Genomic DNA, 13,191 nt, shown 5'->3' on the forward strand with positions numbered 1-13,191 from the left:
CCCCACACCAGTCCCTGAGGACCACAGCGGCCCCTTAGAAACGACGAGATAAAACCAAAGAAAGCATCCTTTCTTTCTGCTATATGTCAGATGAGACTTTCCTGCCCCAAGCAAATGCCAGTTTGCTTCACTCAAGAGGCAACTGATGAATGTTAAGAGAAGGATTAAAAAGTAAATAAACTGTGCTCCGCTTTCTGTCAAAGCCGATTCCCCCCCCCCCCCAAGAAACCCTGTTAATGATATCCTAGCAATAACGCCTGCTTTAGTAAAGCGCTTGTCTAACTTCTCATACATTTCCTTCCCCTTTCTCTCCAAATTTATTGCATTTTCTTCACCTCACTCTTTTTGTTAACCAAAAATTATCATGGAATTTTCATTTGATTTTATGTTCTCAAATCACTTAAACTATAATGGTTTTGATAAGAAACCAGGAATACAGAGTTTTCTGTGTCTGTGAACCCAAGATTTCTAATGAATTTCAGAGACTGATTTTCTTCCTTTTTCATATAGAGATTTCTTATAGAGGAATTTCCTCTACTCTTTAGAGAAACAAGTGACAAAAGTTTTTTAAAAAATCCTTTACTGTAACAGTAGTCAGACAATGCAAAATAAAAAGTTGTGAAGTGAAAAACCATCTCATACATTATAAGAAGTGTATGTTATGAACTCTACGGGACCCTAAAGTCAAAAAGAAATTCTTTCTTTGTCATTATTTATACAAATAAATCTCAAGTTGCAAATTCATTTTTGTTTTACTCTTTAGTTAAGTCTCAGCTTTGCAATTTAACCAAATAATATACAGTTTTAAAATGTTTTATTTTTTAAGTTCTTGGTGGTTGGTACTAAAAATCTTTGTCAGCAAATTACACCCTTTGACTTTTACCTGTGCTGTAGGTTTTATTAGCAGCTTTGTACGAACACATTCGTGTAAGTTATCCCCTCTTCTTCCCTAAGGCTGTCTCGTTTATGGAATGCCTTTAGCTGGAGGCTTATTCTGTAATGCCACAAGAATCTGGAATTGTTCCAGAAACAAAGGAAAGGAAAATGATCCACTAAATTCATTTTCAGGAATAAAACATGAAATGAAGTGACACAGAGAGTGGAAGAACATCATCTCTGGTTTACAAGGATTAAACATATAATGTCAAATGTCTGCTCAAATACCTTTTTTTTCCCCCACTGCCCTTTTCCTTATACCTAGACAAAACCAAAACCAAAAACCAGAGCCAGGAAGGTCAGGGGTCTGTGCTCAGGAGGTTTCGGTCCAGTTTGATTCTATGATTTCTGACCGATCGCCTCAGTGCTCTCATCTCAAACACAGAGTGCTACGCCTTTTCAGATTACTGTGAGATGTCTACAGAAATGAGGGGATGTGTGTAATGAGCACACAGTAGGCACTAATATCTACTAGCGTCCTAATGTCCCCTTCCACTCCTACAACCAAGTAAAAGATAAACTCAGTTTTAATAGTGTGCAAAATAGAGGCAAGCACAATGTTAAAAAGAAGAAGAAGAAGAAAACCACAAATAAATGATTACTACTTTAATGTCAAATATAAAAGGGAGCTTGCCTCTGGTAAATAACATCGAAAAAAAATTCACAGTCTCAAGTTAAAGCTTGCACTGTCTTGCAAACATCAAGATAAGACTCCCCTAACAGGCACAAGCAAAGGAAACAGTTCCTACAGGACGGGACAAAGCTGGGGACACTGACATTTAGAGCATTTGAGTCCACATACTTATTGGAGACTGGGTGCAGTCAAATGTAACAATCTGTCACTTTGTTTCCCATGTCTGGTAGATGTTTGGAGAGCAGGAATCATCCCAGTGATCATGTGGGTGAATATAGGAAGTAATCAAATGCACCTTAAAAGTCATCCTTTCTTCTGAAATGTTGTCTTTGGAAGCTGTCCAAGATTAGTAAAATTACAGAGGGGAACAGAGGTCTTTCTGTTCATCAGATTCCAGAATGCAGTAATTTTAAAGGACATCCACATATATGATCTCACTCAACCTTGCATAACTGTGAGGAAAATATTGGCACCCCCATTCAGCAGATGACAGAGATTAGACATGTAGCTAATTAGTGACAAAGGGGACTAGAACTAAAATTATTCTTTCCAAAACATTACAGAGTTCTTCCCATTACTTAAAGCTTGCTGCTGGTGGTGGGATGGTAATGGAAAATAAAGACAAGTCAGATTAAGTGCTATGCTAAATACTGTAACTAGTATAATATGTGGAAATGAAAATACAAATAATTTCCCAAAGCATTTGGATACAAATAAACTATAAGATAGTGCCTGGGTGGCTCAGTCAGTTGAGTGCCTTGATTTCAGCTCAGGTCGTGATCCCAGGTTTGTGGGTTCGAACCCCACATTGGGCTCCATGCCGAGCCTGGAGCCTGCTTGGGATTCTCTCTCTCTCCCCTGCTCATGCTCTGTCTCTCTCTCTCATTCTCTTTCTCTCTCTCTCTCTCTCTCTCTCTCTCTCTCAAAAAAAGAAAAAGAAAAGAAAAAGAAACCAGCACAATCTTAAAGAAAAGAAAATGTGAGATGGTTAGAGAGTTATTAAAGGCATCCAGAATGCTGTGAAGGATGTGGAGGGACCCTCCTGAGGTTGACAAACAGAACGGTGGGTTCTGAGGCTGGTTTGGGGGCATCTGTCAGAGGCAGAGTCACGTTTTGTTGACCATCAGACAGCTTTGATTGTAAGAGTCGCCATTATCTCATGCAGCACTAGAATATGGTACGTTAAACATAAGGAAAAAAACTACCATTGATTAAGGTATGGTGCATATTTATGCATGGATTGCAGGATTATCTCAGTCTGCTTGGCTGCTGTAACAAAATGCCATGGACTGGGTGGCTTATAAACAACAGAAATTTATTTCTCACAGTTTTGGAGGCTGAGAAGCCCGAGATGGAAGGGCTTGCAGCTTTGGTGTCTGGTGAAGGCCTGCTTTCTGGCTCCTAGACAGTGCCTTAGAACTGGAACTTCACATGGCAGAAGGGGGACGGGAGCTTTGTGGGGTCTTTTTTATAAGACCACTGATCTCATTCGTGAAGGCTCAACCCTCACGGCCTAAGCACCTTCTAAGGATCCTATGTCCTCATACCAACACCTTGGGCAATAGGGTTCTGCATATGGATTTGAGGGGACCATACATGTTCAGTCCATTGCAAGAATGGATCTCAGTTTTGGAGATGTTAAAACAGGGGAAAATGTGCAGCTTAGAATTAATGAAAAATTTAAAGAGATAGCACTTTCCTCACTTTACATTTTATAGCCCACTTTTTGGTTCATCCTGTGAGGCGGATGTTGTTAATTTTCTCATTTTGTTGAAGGGGAGGTTCCCAGGAGCTACACGGCTACCCCAGTATTCCATGGGCACAAGCCCAGCTCTCTCCTCAGTGCTGGCTCTGAGCACTGGGATACAGTGCTGGCTCACTGCTCTCTGGGATACAGGCATTTACTATCTGTGGGACAGATGCTTCTCCAGGCTGAAAACCAAAAATGGGTAAAAAATGGCCCTTTCCTAAGGAGACTAAAGTCTAATGGAGACACTAGACCTGTAAAGTTATTGCAGTTTGTTGTGACAAGAGTGGTCCTGAATGGAGGCAGACAGGGGGATGTTGGAGACACTGACATTGGACCTGGCCAGACAAGTTGGAGACTGATTTATGATGAATTCTTAGACACAAAGACTGAGTAGTTATACAATTCCTAGTTATAAAGAGTAGCACTGGGTCACCATTAGTTCCTTTACTTTCTTCCTGGGAAGTGCGGATTTAGCCACTAGGAAAAGCTTGAATACTTTTGGGGATAGGCTCATATATATTCATTTAACAATGCCAAAAATGCAGGTAAGTATCCAAAGAAGCTTGTTTAAGATTGGTGTACTCAATGTGCTGTAGCAGTTCTCCCCTTATCACCTTCTAGCGAGTGGTCAAGAACACAACTGCCAAGGTTTATGCTGCCAGTTTTGCATTTTTGACAATATCAATTAAGTAAACGTGGAATGGGGGAGAAAAAAATACAGAAGTAGTAGAGAAATTCATTGGTTGCTCAAAAAACATTGATTCTTCGGCCTCTTGGGTGGCTCAGTCAGTTAAGTGTCCAACTTCATCTCAGGTCATGATCTTGCAATTCGTGAGTTCGAGCCCTGCATCGGGCTCTGTGCTGACAGCTCAGAGCCTGGAGCCTGCTTCCGATTCTGTGTCTCCCTCTCTCTCTTCCCCTCCTCTGCTCTCTCTCTCTCTCAAAAATAACCATTAAAAATTTTTTAAAAAAACCATTCTTCCCCTCTTCTTTTTCTGAAGCCCTCAGATTTTCTTTCATGGAGGGAGCACCCCTTCCCTCCTAGCTCCAGGGATGAGCTCTGAGGGTTAATTCCACCCTCAGCCTGTGGACCAGTCCAGGAATTGCCCAATCAGAGCTCCAGCATTGGGATACACATTGTTCCATACACGATTTGGTTTCACCTTTTGCCCTTACTGGATGTGGATGAGGACACAGGATGGCCTATGTGAAGCCAGCTTGAGATCTTAGCCAACAAGCCAGGGAAGGCAGAGCCAGGAATCACAGGGTTTGGACTGAATGATGCTTGAAGTCATACTTCCTCTTTTCAGTCCCCTGTCCCCCATCCTTCTTATTTGTGCCAGTTTGGGTTGTGATTTCTGTGGCTTTAAAACAAAAGCACCCAACAGACGTGCCGTGGAAAGTGAAGAGCTCAGATTTTAAAGAGAAAAGTAGATTTGAACTGTGGCTCTATCACATATTAGCTATGTAACATGAATTAATTATTGTAAACTCTTCAAGCCTAGGCTTCCTGATCTATAAAGTGGAGATAAATAAGGAAAGAATTAAATTCTGCAGTGTATGAATGCCTGGTAAGTTCTTGGTATATAACAAAGAGTGGGCAATTAATGGTAATTATTGTATTTGTTCTCTGGACTTTAAAACAAAAGGTACACTTTAATTACGAGTAGTAACATACCTTTACATAAACTATTGTGTCAGGCAATATGGTACAATGCAAACAGCTCTGTACTGGGAGTCCAAAGACCTGGTTTCTAGATCCAGAAGTGAGTGGTTGTGGGTAGTTCATTTAGGCTCTCTGGATCTTAATTTCCCCCATATAATTTTATGGTGTGAGCCAAGAAAATCTCTAAGGACCCTTTTAGCTCAAAATTTTTAACATTTAACTTAAGTAGCAGTTTAAGTCATGAGAGAGGTCTCACTTGCTATCCTTGACCCTAAGAGCAGGTTGCAAGCAACAGCTGAGGAAGTCATTTTGCAGAATCCAAGTCTCTCCCAGTTGAGGTCAGAAGGGCTAATGTGGAGGCAGACATTTCTGTCCACAGATTAATTACAAGTTCATTATAGAGGCTTGCATGGATGTGTGCAAGTCATGGCAATTATTGAAGAATGACATGTTTTTTTAAAAAAATCTGATTTAGGTGGGGTGCCTGGTGGCTCAGTCAGTTAAGTGTCCAACTTGGGCTCAGGTCACGATCTCGTGGTTTGTGGGTTCGAGCCCTGCATAGGGCTCCGTGATGACAGCTCAGAGCCTGGAGTCTGCTTCAGATGCTCTCTCTCTCTCTCTCTCTCTCTCTCTCTCTCTGCCCCTCCCCAGCTCGTGCTCTGTCTCTCTCTCTCTCTCTCAAAAATAAAAACAAACATCCAAAAATTTTTTTTAGTCTGATTTGGGAATCAGGAGATAGAGATTATAGTTTTGTCTTTGTAACTCACTAGCCATATGACTTTGAGGAATGTATTTCATTTCTCTGTGCTTCAGAATCCTAGCTATAAAAGGAAGCACCTAGAGAAGGTCTATAAGGTCTCCAGCAGCTCTAACACTGATTCTGTGACTATAATCTTTTAGTTCAGGGATAGACAAATTCTAACTATTTTCATACGGCCTGTGGGCTAAGGAAAAAATTCCAAAAGTTATTTTGTGTTGTGTGAAAATTAAACGAATCTCAAATTTCAGTGTCCATAAATAAAGTTTTATTGGAATACAGCCATACCCACTTGCTTACATATTGTGTATGGCTACTTTCATGCTACAAGGAAAGAGCTGAGTAGTTGCAGCGCATAGAAACTACAGGGCCTGTAAAACAAAAATATTCACTACCTGGGCCTTTCCAGAAAATGTCTGGCCGACCCCTAGCCAATACATCTACTCGAAAATTCTGTGAACTAATGTCCATTAAACACTTTGTAAACTACATAGCATTCATCCATATGTAAGGGGTTCATATAAAATGCAGTTCTGAAATTAAAAAGGCACAGCCAGAAAGCTTCTGCCCTGCAATCATTGTTTATGATGGGTGAAGCTATGGATGGTGCCAAGTTAAGCCTGTGCTGCTAAGAAATACTGTGGAATTGTAAGCAAAGCTGAAAAAATGGAAAGGGGAAAATCATCTGGATGACATTAAAGAAGTCATGTAACTTGCTCCTTTTACGGTAAAATAACCTCCTCCCATCCACGGCAGGGACCTTTATAGCAAATTGTTCTTGCTTCCTACATTCAAAACTCCCACTTAGTCAGTGCAAGGCACAAAGCCCTGAGAAGTGCCTGACATGTGACAAGCCAGAGAGAAATGTGCCCCTTCAAGGCAGAGGAATGTTGCTACCCCATTTAGTTCTAAGTGGGAAGTGAGCACGTTCGCTGACTGCCCGGCAGCCCTGTGTGGGTGTCAAGTCTCTCCGTGGCTGCGTATTATGACTTTGACCTCGATCCTAGTCATTTGCTTGAGCGAAAACATGTTCTCTGCACGCTAGACCTCCAGATACTCTCTTATTTATGGGGAATTATGGAGCTACCATTTATAAAGGACTATTGGATTCCAGGAACTACATTAGAGACTTAATGCATCTTATTTTTTGAAAGCTTACGAGGTCAAATATTACTGTTTATTTCTGACAGTTAAGGAAATTATAGTTTGATGACGTTAAATAACTTGCCCAAACTAGAGAGATCCAAACCCGTTCTGTGCAATTTCAACAGCCTACATTTTTTTTCCTACTCACAGCTAATTATATAATTAACAAGTGGACTTCTATTAAAATTTCATGGGCTATTTATGATAAATATCTTGACAAATAGCACATAGTTCGATCATTAAAAACTGGGGACATTAAACCGTGTGGTGTAATTTTCTATTAACAGTTCCTTTCATTCTTTTTTTCAGTTACAAATTCTTGAGATCTACTGTCTTAGCAAATATACAACATAGTATTATTACCTATAGTCACCATGATGTACGTTATTATCTCCATGACTTATTTACTTTCTAACTGGAAGTTTGTACCTTTGACCCACCTTCCCCCATTTTGCTCTCCCTCCACCCTCTACCTCTGGTAACCACCAATCTGTTCTTTGTACCTGTGAGTTCAGTTTTTGTTTTTAGATTCCACATATGAGTAAGATCATAATATTTGCCTTTCTCTGTCTCACTTGTCGCATTTAGCGTAATGCCCTCAAGGTCCTTCCCTGATGTTACAAATGGCAGGATTTCTTCCTTTTTTTAATGGGTGAATCATGTTCCATTGTATATATGTATGCATGCCTATGTATACATACATACATATCACAACTGCTTTATCCATTCATCCATTGATGGGCACTTCTGGTTGCTGCAATGAACATGGGGGTACAGATATCTTTTCCAGTTAGCGTTTCCATTTCCTTCAGATAAACACTGAGAGGTAGAATTAATTGCTGAATCATATGGTATTTTTATTTCTGAGGAGCCTCCATACTGTTTTCCAGAGTGGCTACACCAATTTACGTTCCACTAGCGGTGCACAGGATTCTCTTTTCTCCACAACCTCGCCAAAACTTACCATTTCTTGTCTTTTTGATAAGTAGTCATTCTGACCGGTGTGGGGATATCTCACTGTGGTTTTGACTTACATTTTCAATAGTTGCTTAAATTCTTAAATATTTAAGCAATGACAGAGCATATTGAATCGGGGGTTGAAAGTACGAGGTTTGGTTTTTCTTCTGCTACTCTCTACTTGGGCTTAAATTCTAGGAGTCTCAATTCTTCTCATCTGTAAAACAGGCCATAAAGCCTGTGGTGATGACTTCGTGCAAAAGTGCTTTGTAAACACTTATTATTATTTCTTGGTCACTGTTGGGATTCTTTTTTAATATAGATATTGAAATTTTTATATTAAAATGGTAGTTAATAATATTCTAAGAAGAAAATAGGAGCATACTTGAAAGAATTAAGTAGATGCAAATATAGGCCTCGTACATACTATTGACTTAAAAATGTAATTTTTAAGAAAAAAATGATCTTTTTAGTAAGCTTCTATTGAAAGGATAAAATTGTTGTCACAAAGAACAACTACGTTCTGACTTTGTGCAAAACGCTATGCAAAGAGAACAACAGCACAGCCGCAGCCACAAACCCCTAGAAGTTTGCCCTTTATTCAGAGGCAGCAAAAGTTAAAATTCCATGCACATACCACACTGCTCACCCATCTGGTTATAACCACCAGAAATATTTCCCACAAGTCCCTGTTTGCAGTTTTCCAAGAATCACAGAGGATGCTGGACACAGCTTAGCTGTGGTCTGCATGTCCAGCAATAACCACTTCTGGCCACTCCACTTGCCAACAGCTGAGAAATTGGAAAGACCCACGGGCTTTCTCCCCCACCGGAAAGCTGTTCCGATCAACAACGCCATCTGCTGGCTAGCACCGGGAACTGATTCAATGTCCTCGCCTTCCTCGGAACAGTCTTTGATCAGCTGTCCCGTCCCATATTTTTGTAGTTCACAGTTCACAGCTCAGTTCATTCCATTTTAGGAAACTATTCCTTCACATGCACACACACATCCTCTTCCATTCCTAGATTAATTTGCTAGGACGGCTGTAACAAAGCACCACAAACTGGCTTAAACCACAGAAATTTGTTGTCTCACAGTTCTGAAGACCATAAGTCTGAAATCAAGTTGTCAGCAGGTCCATTGCTTCTGAGGGCTGTGAGGGAAGGATTTGTCCCAGTACTGTCTACTTGCCTGTACATGGCCGTCTTCATGTCCACATGGTGTTCTTCCTGTATGCGTGTCTCCGCGTCCAAATTTCCCCTTTTTAAAATAAAGAGACACCAGGGGCCACACTAAAGTCCTCATCTTAACATAACTAATTACACCCATGACATTTCTAAATAAGGGCACACCTGAGCTTCTCGGGACTTTAATAGATTAATCTGGGGAGACACAATTCAACCCATAACAACCCCTGCTCCTTCCTTCTAACTTGCTCCAATACCCCCAGGTGATCTTTTACCTCATCCTCTTCTACTCCTCCTCCTCCCTTCCTTGTCAGCTGATAAATTATCCTATATAAATGGGAACACATAAGAATGGGCAAGTCTAAGGGTGCCTGGGTAGCTCAGTCAGTTAAGTGTCCGACTTTGGCTCTGGTCATGATCTCATGGTTTTGAGTTTGAGCTCCTGTCAGGCTGTCTGCACAGAATCTGCTTCAGATCCTTTATTCCCCCTCCCCCCCCCCCATTCATTCTCTCTCTCTCTCTCAAAATAAATACATAAACTTAAAAAAAAAAAAAAAAAAGAATGGGCAACGCTAGAAAAAAGAAGCCCATGTGCTCTGAAACGTTACCTGACCTGAGAGGTGTGAGGGACTCCTAGAAACACTCAAGTTCTTTCTTTAGAGAACACTTCCTCACTCCCCTCTATTTAAACCAGTTTGTTTTCTCTTCCTTAAACACTGTCATTTAAAGTAAATATTTCCAACACAGCATTTTTCTGTTTTACTCACTAATATTCAAATTGTATTACATCCTGCTATATTGTCATTGTCAATATGTAGTATTTTAACTGTTATAAAATAATTCAGAATAAAAGTCCTTATGAGATGGTAATGAACACTCCCCACAACCACCCTGCCCACCATCACTATAATTCTTGTTCTCTAAGCATTTATGAGTAACAGTTATATGCTGGGCATTGTGATAGATGTAGGAGAGAAGAACATAAGAGAGTGATGATGTCTGCTATAAAGAAATATAGAATCCATAGGGCCAGACAGACACAACTAATACTCTAAGTCTTATGATAGTGGTATTTATAATATGGCAGCACAGAAGATGGAAAGGTTAAATAAGCATTAAGAATCAGAAGTCATCAGCCCCTATCTACCCAATAAAGGACATCATTCTTGGTGAAGGTAAAATGATTGAATGATGATAGAGAAAGTCTGGCATGCACAAGAGAAGGGCATTCTGGCACACTGGGGGCAAACTGGAGAGTAGATGGGGGATGCAAGTCGGATAACAGATGAAAGAGTCTTTGAGCCGTCTTCCATCCCCAAACTGGCCTCCATCTACCACCATGGATTAGTTTGAATCGGTTAAAGCCCCAAGTATGTCAAAGTGATGGATCTCATCTTTGACCTTAGGGACACACACATTGCCCAGTGGAAGTGAATGAAGTATTTCTGAACTTGCTTTAAAAATTGCAATTCAAGCCTCTTCATCAATTTACAAGAGTCATTATCATCATCCAACCAATGAATTGTTGACACGCTATTTCATCTAGTCTGGAGATGACTATTAAAAGCTGCAATGTGACCAGTCATCCCTAGAAACTTTTAATTTTCTCTTGGTAGTTAGTTTCACATCATTTCCACTTGTACCAATTCTCGCAGTTTGTTTGCGACTCAATTATTTCAGCACTTACCACGTACTCACTGAGCTAAAACCTGGACACGCTTATATAAGCAGGCTTTAGAATTATTCCTTTGAAAGGACAGTCTCAGAATCCCAATTTTCATTAGAACCATTTGATTGTGGCATCATAAGCCAGAAGGAGCATGTTTGCTTTGTTTGTTGTCTACAACACCAAGACTTGGTCAAGATCTTGAACATAGGATCCTTATTACCACCGATTTCTCACTTTTACTTCTCATCAATTAATATGAGGTGAACATATTCATGACCCAAATTGCTCCCACCAAATCCTATCCCCTACCCTGGAACGACTTCTTGTCCCCCAAATAGTGATACAGACCCAAGAGATCTCTGAATGTTAAAGCTGAGTTAGAGATCATCTTATCCAACCATATACTTTTACAGTAAGGTAATTGAGGCCGAAGAAGTCACAGGACTGATAAGATTATGCAGAATCCAAACCAGAACACGGGTCCCCAAGTACACAGTTCTGCTATTAGTTTTTCCCATTTAAAAAAAAAAAAAATCTGTTCCCTACCTCTCCATGTAAGCCACATTAAGGATTTTGACCCTTATCTAAAAAGATAGGGCATTAACTAAAGGATTATAAGCTGGAGTAAGCATGACCTGATTAGGATATATTTTTAAAATTCCCCAGTGGCTGGGGCGCCTGGGTGGCTCAGTTGGTTAAGTGTCCGATTTCGGCTCGGGTCACGATCTCGCGGTCCGTGAGTTCGAGCCCCGCGTCGGGCTCTGTACTGACAGCTCAGAGCCTGGAGCCTGTTTCAGATTCTGTGTCTCCCTCTCTCTCTGACCCTCCCCCGTTCATGCTCTGTCTCTCTCTGTCTCAAAAATAAATAAACGTTAAAAAAAAAAAAAAGTAAAATAAAATTCCCCAGTGGTAAGAAGAGGACGGATAGGAAGGAGCACTGTAACAAATATGTCTTATGGAGTTTGCCCAGATCACAACTCTGAAGTCACCCCATGTGCCTCCTGAAGCCCACCTGCCTTGGCCACAGCTCAGGGTCCCTGGATGGACCCCTGACCACAGGGCAACCAGTTAGCAGCTATGACAGAGTCTGCCTAGATAGAGATGTGCTGGCTTATTGTTCTCTCTCCAGAGATTCTGATTGTGTCACCTGGAATGGGACACCAAGACTCTCGATGTTTTATAAAGCCCCAAGTGATTGCAATGATCGACAAGACAACAAAAGAATGAAAACTTAGTTTTCAAAGGGAAAAGGAAAAGGAGCAAGCAAGAAAGGAGGGGAGGGAGGGAAAACTTTAGAATGGCACTCTCACTGTTTAGACGCCATGGTCAGTCCTGGTGTATATTTTGTTGACTTGCTCTATGGAGTGATGGTTTTCCAACCTTTGTGTGTGAAGGGTGGAGGCTAAACGCACCACCAGGAAGAGAAGCAGAGAGACGCCATCTGCACAGGGAGAATCCGCTCTTCTGACGGAGGATTTACTCAATAGTAAAAACACTTTGTTCCTGTTTCAAGTTTAAATTATAGCCACAGTGATACTGAGAACTTGATGAAAGGATCATTCAGGTCAACTTCAAAGTGCAGCGGAGACTAGGATCTGTCAGCGGAGGGCAAGCCCCACCTCACCTCCACCTCCCCCCAGACCCACCCAGGGCCGGAGGACAAACACACCCCCTCACTTTGTGTGTCCTCCAGGGGATTTAACTGATGGAATCAAGATGGGGAGACTTCAAACACGCTGCATTCTTGTAGTTTTCTGATCCCTTCTTCCCTCACTTGCTTATTTCCTTGTGTCGGTTTACTCTGTAGGTCTCTCTCTCTCTCTCTCTCTCTCTCTCTTTCCAAAGGCCTAGGATGAAAAGTCCTCAAAACCAAAAGCTGCCCGGCTATATGCACACAGGGCATGATTCTGTGACTCACAAATTCATTCCTGGCTGTCCAGGGGGTGGTTTGCCTTTCTTCTGGGGAGCAGGTCTTAGCTGGGGGCCGAGAACTAACTTCTCATGTGATGAACATTGAACCATTTAGGCTTGAAGAATGAAGAATGAAGAATCCATTTCATTTTGTTTTTAAGAGGACTTTAAGGATCCCTCAAGGACCCTCCTTTTTCTTCAGAAAAATACATTTATTTTAATATCTCAGATACCAATAAGCCTAAAGTGATACCAGACAGGTCTGGTTAAATCAGCATTCTAGTTATCAAACAGCTATTTAAATTCTGGGTTTCCGAGGTCAAAGGCCAAATGGTCAGAGAGCATTTCTCTCCTTTACTCATAACAGTAATTAACGCCTGTATCTTGGTTTTGATGCATGCAAGGCATTTTTACATGATCTTAGGTGAAACTCTGCCCAGGAAACAGGGCGTCAATTATATTATCTCCAGGGTACAAAGGCAGGAAGTGGAGACTCAAAGAGGGAAGTGACACACCGAAGAAGGTAGTCTCCGGCACAGGACTGAGGCACAGCTGTTCTGGCCCCAGCCTGGGCTTCT

At 41.2% G+C, this 13,191-nt stretch overlaps 1 long non-coding RNA gene across 1 annotated transcript in view; it reads left to right on the plus strand.

The window, feature by feature from the left end:
* LOC131495063 (uncharacterized) overlaps positions 1 to 13,191 on the plus strand; it is a 62,825-nt gene that overhangs the window by 11,605 nt on the left and 38,029 nt on the right. The gene's annotated exons all lie outside the window — the stretch shown is intronic.

Source organism: Neofelis nebulosa, chromosome 14 (assembly GCF_028018385.1).
Source record: "Neofelis nebulosa isolate mNeoNeb1 chromosome 14, mNeoNeb1.pri, whole genome shotgun sequence".
NCBI lineage: Eukaryota > Metazoa > Chordata > Mammalia > Carnivora > Felidae > Neofelis > Neofelis nebulosa.